We start from the raw sequence: 9,640 nt of genomic DNA on the forward strand, positions 1-9,640 counted from the left end.
TTGCAAAGACCATAGCCTGTATCAGATGCACCATAGTCTCCAGAGTGGCACCATTGCTCTTCAGTACTCTGGAGAAGTCCCTAACAGCAGATTTTCCCATCACACTACTTTTTTTTATTTCCTGGCTACTGGTGCCAAGAGTGTAAACCATGGAGCCAAGCAGACTCAAGCTGTGAACATTCTCAACCTCTTCACCATACATCCTGATGATGCCAATTGGCCCAGTGGTGAGAATCTTTGTCTTCTTGACATTGAGCCTCAATCCATACTGAAGGCTTTATCAAAAGGAACTATCAGACACAGACGAATTTCATGAGATCACATATGAGCAAGAGCCTATGGTGATGAAGGAAGACGTTCAAGCTGCTTTAAAGTAAATAACAGAAAATAAGGCCCCAGGAATAGATGATATACCAATTGACATATTTTAGCTCACAGATGCTGCCCTGGATGTGCTTACAAAGTTGTGCCAAGAAATCTGGAGAACAACCACTTGACCAACTGATGGAAGAGATCTATATTTGTTCCCATTCCAAAGAAGGGTGGTCAAACAGATAGTGGAAACTACAGAACAATATTATTAATTTCACACACAAGAAAAATTTTACTGAAGATTATTCATTTTTGGATAATTTTGGAACAGCACATCAGCAGAGAACTGCCAGAAGTCCAGGCTGGGTTTAGAAGGGGCTGTGGTACTAGGGATATTGTAGTTGATGTTATATGGATCTTAGCTGAAAGCAGGGAATACCAGAAGAATATCTATTTGTGTTTCATTGAGTATGCAAGAGTGTTTGACTGTGTGGATCATAACAAACTGTGGTTGACTCTGAGAAGAATGGGAATCCCAGAACACTTGATAGGGTTAATGCAAAACCTATACTTGGACCAAGAGGCAGTTGTCAGAATAGAGCAAGGAAACACCACATGTTTCAAAATTGGGAAGGGCTTATGCCAGGGGTATGTCCTGTCTTCATAACTTTTCAACCTGTATGCAGAGCAGATTATCCGAGAAGCTGGGCTCTATGAGAAGTGTGGCATCAGGATTGGTGGAAAATCTATTAACAATCTGCGTTATGCCGATGACACAATCCTGCTTGCTGAAACTGACGACCACAAAGCATACAAACTATTAAATAATATAGCTTTAAACACATCATTATTGTTGTTGTATACAATAGAGTCAGAACCATACCACAGCTGAACTTCCAGTGGGTGTGAATTTACAAAAGTAGTTAATCGCAAGGGAGGAGAATAGAACAGCTCATGGCCTCAAATCATGTGCCTTCAGGTTTGCAGTGTAGCTTCTTGCCACTAGGCCACCAGAGCTCCCTTATACAAGGTATGTTGTTGTTATTGTTAGGTACCATCGAGTCATAGCGACCCTATGAACGAAAGGCCTGAACACTGTTCGTATGTAGAGTTTCCGGAGGTAAGCCAATTGTTTCTATTCTTATTTCTTTAGCTACCAATCAGATAGTGTCAATTTGTTTTAATTATTTAAAAATAGATAACAAACCGATTGTCACCAAAATAATTCAATTCATGGCAAATTTAAGGGTTTCAGAGTAACATTTCCATAGGAAGTGATTGTCTATCCAAGTATTATGATGCACTTGGCAACTTTAATCTTTTCTCTATCATATTGTTGCTTATTGTTCTAGTTCTAAGAACTTCTATTTTATCTATATTGCTTTATTATCCACACTGAACACTGTTGACTTCAATGTTTATTAGTATTTTAAGTTCTCTTCATGAGACAATGCAACACTGATTCACACTTGGACAATGAATAAAGAGAATAGAATTGATGCTTTTGAAATGTGGTGTTAAAATAGGTTAGTGACTATATCATGAATGAGGAAAGAACAAGCAAATCTGTCTTGGAGAAAGTGCAAATAGAGCACCCCTTAGAAGCAAGGATGGTGAATCTCTCATGTAATTTGAGCATGTTATTAAGGGATGCTATTACTTGGGAGAAAACACTACATGGGGAAATCAGAGGGACAGCAAAAGAGAGGAAGATCATCAAGGAGATGAACTGAAACAATGACTACATTAGAATGGAGGTGAGCGTGGTGCAGGACAGGTCAACACTGAGTAAGAGTGTTGTTAAAAGAGTCACTGTGATTCATAATCAACTAAATGGCAACTGATAGCAATAGCAACATAAACAGAAAAAGAGAAAAGAGACGTACGTCTAGTCACAGAAAAACAGATTTTTTTTAAAAAAGTTCTTACAAAAAACATAATACAGGACTATTTTCTTCCAATAATAAAGCTGAAATGGGGTGGCAAACTTCAAATCAAAATTGTCAGAATGCACTCTGGATATTTTCTCAATATCTCCAATTAAGATAAGAAATAGGATACCTTAATTGTTTGGGGTTTTTGGGGGGGTTTTTTTTGTGGTTTTTTTTTTTGTACTCCAATTGAACACCTGTGATAGGTTAGAAAAATTTGTGCATGATGACTAATACATTTCAACTAACACTGCTAATTCTTATTGGTCTTTAAATGAATATTTACTGTATGGTAGATATAGTGCTTGTTTGTGTTTCTGAGAGCCAGAAATTAATAATAGCCTGCTTGAAAGAATAGATTTATTCTCTGGCCTTTATGGCAGAATAAAAATGTTAAAGGCTGTATATTTAATTCATTGCAAACAATTAATTCCCTTGGATAGCACCTGTGTTGTGGCATGTTGTGAGTGCAAATGGTCAGTATTTCATATTAGTCTGAAACAGCAATTGTGTAAGTGATGTTGGACCTAGGCTCCAATTATCTAAATGCATCCAGCTTTAAAGATGGAAACAGTACCTTAAAAGGAACCATCCAACTCTAATTTATGTGGAAAGTAAATGGCTTTTAATGGACTCAATTTGATCTCCCACCTGTCAGAAATAATTTCCAACCATACTTATGAACTCTGCTTAGCACTTGAAATAAGCCGTGCAAGACTCGCTTTAGAGGAAAGCTGCAGATAGCACAGGATTTAACATGAACAGTAGCATGACTGAATGCCCAGATTTAATGAAGAGTCATTAGATTTGGTTTACAAATCAGGTGCTAAATCATTCTGGAGTTATGTGACTCTGTGAAACACATAGTTGAAGTGATTGTGAACAATGTTAACAAGAGGATCCAAATGATATACCTCCTACAGTAGCAAATGTCTATGTATTTAACAAGACGAGTTGTGAGAGAATTCTCTACCAGAAAAAAGGCACAGAAAGTGACGTATCTGACTATCAGTATCTCTATCAGGTTTTAAAATATTTAGTGAAAGAATTGCTGTTTAAACTAGAGATTGGTGAACTGTAACTCCAATCACTTATCTGTAAGTTTATGCAGTGTAATGGCTTAGGTGTTGCCATGATTATGAAAGTCATGCAGCTGATATGAGAGGATAATCTTCAAAACAGCTCTATAAAGTGTTAATGAGCAAAAATATCACTCTGAGAAGTAACTCAGTTGACATAAGCTATGGTATTTGCAATTGCTTCACACACATACAATAGCAGGACAATGAGTAATAACTCATGAAAAATAACTGAAGTCCTTAATTATGCTTTGGTGGGGAATAATGAATCACCATAGACTTCCAAAAGGGTAATCATATCAATTTTGCAACAAGAGTAACCAAAATACTCCACAGAAGCAAACATGAAAAAGTTTCTTCTTGTGTACTTTGGACATGCTATGCAGAGGATAGTGAAAACAGAAGAGTGTCAAGATCAATAGACACAGAACCTGCACCAATGTGCTCAGATAAAGCAATGCCTGTGTGGTCCTTAGCAGTGTTTCATTCTGTCGAGGTGGAATTGACTTGACACAACAAACTGTGGCTGGTAGACCAAAACTAGCCATCTATCTGCATGTTTTTTAAATGGATTCATTGGCACACTGACATGCTTGTTCATTATTTATTATCCATGTCTCCATTCATACAACAGCAGACTGAGCTGAAGAAGTGCCAACGAGACTAAAAGTCTTGCAAAGTATAAGTCATCCTTTTCATGTTTGTGGTTTTTAGTAGGTTTTAAAATCTTTAGTAAAAAAAAATAAAAATACTGTCTAGACTAGAGATTGGAAAACTATGACTTCAACCACTTATCTGTAAGCTTGTGGTACTGTGGTGTTTGTGTGGTGTTTTAATGCTTTATTCTCTTACTCTTTTCAGAAAAAAATTAAAACTCACGTCTAGAAGTAGATAACTTTGTAAAAACCCAATCATCATCTGTATTGGGTTAATAGCACTGTTACTAATCAAAGACTAAAGACATTCAACCCTAAAAGGTGCTCTTTTGGAGGTAGTGAGCATCTCAGTAAGACATGTTGTCCCCAGCATTACAGATTGCCTATTGTGATTTTTATCACCAGATGATATTCTAAATAAGAAGCTACTATGACACAGAATCATTGTGTCAGGACTTTATCTTCTGATGAGAATGATATTTACATAGTAAAACTTGCCATACACATGTGAGGATATCTCGGGTTGCTTCTATTCTCTGAAACAACTCAGTGGGCATTCTGCTGATTTCTGGATACTTGTTTTTCTACACCACCTTCATTATAGGCTAGTATTATTTGTTCATTCCCTTCATTATTCCTTCATTGGTTGGTTCCTCAGTACTATTTATGCTACCATCACTGATTTCAATTTGGTGGGTTGTTTTTTTGTTTGTTTGTTTGTTTGTTTATGTAATAAGACTATGTATTCCTCTCATTCCTCTTTTTTACTTCTTGTGTCATTAATTATTTTTCTTATACAATCCTTCAGTATTAAAGTTGGAAGTTTTATTGGATTTTTCTCTTTCTTCATTCTTTCAGCTTGAGAAAAATGTGTTCTTTCACTTTGACCTTCTTACTCCAAGTCTTTGAACGTTTGGTTACAATACTTGGCTTTGTCTTCAAGAGTTCGTTCTATTCTGTGCTCTTGGTTATTTTTTCCCCTTTTGCTTTAGCTTCTCTACTTCAAAAGCAAGGGTCAAAATCTATTGGGCTAATGATTTTAGTCTTCTCTTTCTTTTCTGTATTTTTTATAACCTTTAGTTCTTTCCATGCTTGATGTGATTTCATAGCTTAGCTGGCATCCCATTATTAATATCAAAAATTGAGTGAAATATCCCAGTCACAAAAGGACAAATATTACATGATGCCACTGTTGTAGAATGGGACTGTCCTTGGGGTTGGGGAGAGACTGAGTAAGATGGGTTCAATAATGTATACTGCACTGAAACAGAGGAGGGAGAAAACTGTTTAAAAGAGATATATAACTAGGTATTTCTGTCATCACAGGAGACTAGAGAGAGGGCTACATGGTGGAGGGGACCTGGGGGAGGGTTTGTAAAACAATGAAAGAATCTTTTCTTTTACTTTTCCATAATTTTTGGACTCATGTACTTATAACTTGTTAGTCAAATTTGTGTCTTCTAGGTTGCAACACCCCCATGATACATCTTCAAGGATATGAACATGTACGGCCAAGCACAATCAATAAGAGTGCATCTAAATTCCAAAATCAATCTCCATAACAGTCTATATGTTTCCTACTGCCAAAGGGGCCCTTTAGAGTAGTGAGAGAAGATCTTCACCCTGAAACCCACAGCGTCCCTTTTCAGCAGGAAGTAGCTAAGAGAATACGCCATCCCCTTTTCCTTATGACTCAGGGTGAAGTCTCTCTCAGGGAGGAGTGATAGGGAATGGCAAAGGACACACTGACAAAGAAGATTAATCAGAACTGGCTTTGACAAGCACTGTGGCATTTGGACAAGAACAAACTGGGAGGAGGGTAGAGAGAATGGTGCAACAATGAATGAATGGAAACCCAAAATCTCTGTAAATGTTTATGAAAATTAATAAAATATAGAAAAAAAATTTTAAAAAAATCAAAAATTTTGGATGTATTCATATTTTTATATGTTTTATTGATTATATCAAAATTTTATATTGTATGAATCATGATAAATTGTGGATATAATTAACAATAGTAAATTCTAGAAACATTCATTATGCTCATGCAGAACCTGCATGTGGACCAAGAAACATTCAAACAGAGCAAGGTGATATTGCATGGCATAAAGTCAGAAAAAAAATGCCTCATAGTTGAACCTTTTCACTATACTTGTTTATTCAGTGTACTGAGCATGTAACCTAAAAAACTTGACTATATGAATAAGAATGCTATGAGGATTTCAGGAAGACTTACCAACAACTTGTGATATGCAGATGGCACATCTTGCTTTCAGAACATCAAGAAGACATGAAGCACCAACAATGATAGCAAAGTAGTTCAATAAGCCAGGAAACAACAAATGCTGACAAAGTTGTGGAGAGATTAGAAGTTTTATTCATGACTTGTGGGAATATAAAGTGGCACAGCCACTATGGAAAGCTGTCTGGTGCTTTTTCAAAAACTTGGAGATAGACATGTCATTTGACCCAGCAATTCCACCACTTAGAATACACCCTAAAGAAACTAGAACCATGACTCAAACTGATATATGCACACCCATGTTTATTGCTGTGTAGCTCACAATAGTGGGCAGATGGAAGCAACCCAAATGTCCATAAACAAATGGTTGGATTGAAAACTAAGGTACAATCCAATAATGGAATATTACACAGCATTGAAAAACAATGAGCTCGTAAAACATTACCCAGCATGGGGCAGTCTGAAGGATATTATGTTGAATAAAATATCTCAGACACAAAGGGACAAGCACTACATAACGCCACTGTTATAAAATAGGACAGACATGTGGGCACTTGGGACAGAATTGGAAAAGAGTGGATAGATAATAAACACTGTTTTAGAATAGACCAGGGAAAGAACTGTCTGAAAGGAATATATGAGTAAATGTCATATGTATCACAACAATCTGTAAAAAGGAGTACACTGAGGGATGAGTTTGAGGAGAGGGAAGGGAGGGGAAGAAAATGTTCAACGATAATAATTAGAAAAACAATAAATATAATTAAATTAATTAAGGCATGAAGCATTTATTGATGAAGCACAGGTACTTTATTCTTCAATATGGACTATATACTTCACAACAAGAAAACAAAAATTCTCTCAATTGTGCCAATAAACAATATCATGATAAATGCTTAAGGATTGACACCATCAATTATTTCATTTTACTTGGATCTATCATCGACATTTAAGGAAGTAGCAGTTCAATTTGTACCCTTTGTTTTGGCTTCTCAGTACTCTAGATTAATTTTCAGGCTCCCTTCTGACATTTTTTTGGTTTGATGAAACCTCTAGGAAACAGTAGATATATAGCTGGACAGTGAATAAGAATGACAGAAGAATTGATGCCTTTGAACTGTGGTTTTGAAAAATAGTACTAAATATCCCATGGACTATCAAAAGAACAAACAAATACATCTTGGAGAAAGTGCAGCCAGAGTGTGCCTTGAAGGCAAGGATGGCTAAACTTCTCACATATTTTGGGCATGTTTTTAAGAAAGGTTGTTCTTTGAAGAGGGATATCATGTTTGGCAAAGAAGAGAGAAGAGAAGAATGGCAAAAGAGAAGGCCTTCATACAGATGGATTGGTGAAAGAGAAGAAGACCCTCAAAACAGTGACTATTGCAATGGATTCAAATGTGTCCAAGATTGTGATGGCGCAGGACAGAACAAGGTTCAGATCTGATGTTCATATGGTCACTATGAGTCATACTCAACTGAATGTTGTTTTTGTGGTGGTCGAGTAGGAACTGACCTATATCTGACCCTCCAGCAGGGTTTCAGAGGCAGTTTTCATCACATGGCAGATTGCCCACCTTTCTCCTGCAGGTCAGCTGGTGGATTTGAACTGCATAACTTCAGGATTGCAGTGCAACTCCTGAACACTAGGCCATTACAGCTCCCTACAGCAACTGGAAGCCGTAATTAATGGGAAACAACAACTTAGATACTTTCCTATCAAAATCAGGAATGAAATGAAGATTGCTATTAATACCTCTTTAAATATTTCTTTCTATCCTGGAGTTTCTCTTAGATCTAGGTTGAACTTTTGCTGGTTTTTGCCTTATATGCTCTTTTTTATTTTTTTTTAAATGATTTTAATGAACATTCACAGAGAATTTGGATTTCCATTCATTCATTGCTGCACTTCTCTTCCCACCCAGCCCTCTCCCCCCGCCCCGCAGTTCACTCCTCTCTTTCAAAAGTAAAAGAAAGACTCCCTCCCTGGTACACAATCCCCCCGCACCGCTCCCACCGCCCCAAGTACATTCCGCTATGCAACCTTAATTGTGGACTCTTGTGATAACCACAATACCCTATCATACATCGCTTTTAAATTATTCAGTCCCTCATCTGTTTTAGTGCAGTATACACAAATTATCCCACACTTTGCTTTTCTTTAATTTTCTGTTCATGTTGCAGAAACACTCTAATGTACCTTCAAACACAATTCTTTCCCCCCACTATTTTATTAGTGTATTTCTATATGGATGTGCATGTTATTTTTAGGACACTTATTTGATACATTTTGTAATAATCTCTTTTTTAACCTATTTTCTGGTTTTCTTTTCACATTTCAGCCTTTTGGGAACTTCACTTTTCTTTTGGATTCTTCCATTGTCTCAAGATATTTGGTTTTTAATTTTGTTTTTTGTTGTTGTTGTTGTTTTGCTTATATGTCTCTGGATTTATGTTTTTCTTTCTTTTGGGGGGGTGTAGGCTCTTTCTTTAGGAGAGCTCTATTGGCTTAGTGGTAAAGAATTGGGCTGTCAGCTGAAAGGTATATGATATGAATCAATCAGCTGTTCCACTTCTTTGGAGAAAGAAGGACAATCTCCTTCCATGCAGTTATTGGCTCTGAAAATCTAGTAGAGAATCAGCTATGAGTTGGTTCTGACATGACAGCATAAAACAACAACATTGCTGTAGGGAAAACTCTCTTTAATATTTCACCTCAAGCAGTTCTTTAATTTCACATAAACAATGTTATTTATATTAATTCAGACTCTATTCTCAGTACCAGTGTAAGCCAAATAGGTAATTTACTTCTGTTTGTGATCTATTTTTAAGTGCCTAGAATTGTTGAGTGGTTGTTTTAGCTGCTCTTGACTTAACATCTCTCATCTACAGACAAGGACAAATTTTCTTTATCATTTCATAGTGGGCTATGTATTCTAAAATACTTCATTCTGCGGTTTTTCTAATGTGCTCAAGGTGATTTTGTCACTTTAGAAGGGCTTCTTGAACAACAGTTGCATAAAATCTACTGTTGTTGTTGTTCTTATGCGCCGTCAAGTCGCTTGCGACTCATAGCGACCCTATGTACAACAGCCCTAAACTCTGCTCTGTCCTGTGCCAATCGCGCTGTCTCTGACACTCCCATCCCGATTATCCCAGTCACTGAATCAATCCACCTCATAGACGGCCTTCCCCTCCTGCGCTGTCCCTCCACCGTCCCAAGCATGATGTCCTTCTCCAAGGGAGATCTCTCCTCACAACATGTCCGAAGTATGTTAGACGAAGCCTCAGAATCCTTGCCTCCAAGGAGTCACCAGCTTTAACCCTTTCCAGGACAAATCTGTTTGTTTTCCTAGCAGTCCATGCTATTCTCAATACTCTTCTCCAGCACCACAACTCAAAGGCATCAATTCTCCTTCT

Source organism: Elephantulus edwardii, unplaced genomic scaffold (genome assembly GCF_000299155.1).
Source record: "Elephantulus edwardii isolate Elephantulus edwardi_28Jun2011 unplaced genomic scaffold, EleEdw1.0 scaffold00019, whole genome shotgun sequence".
NCBI classification, from domain to species: Eukaryota; Metazoa; Chordata; class Mammalia; order Macroscelidea; family Macroscelididae; genus Elephantulus; species Elephantulus edwardii.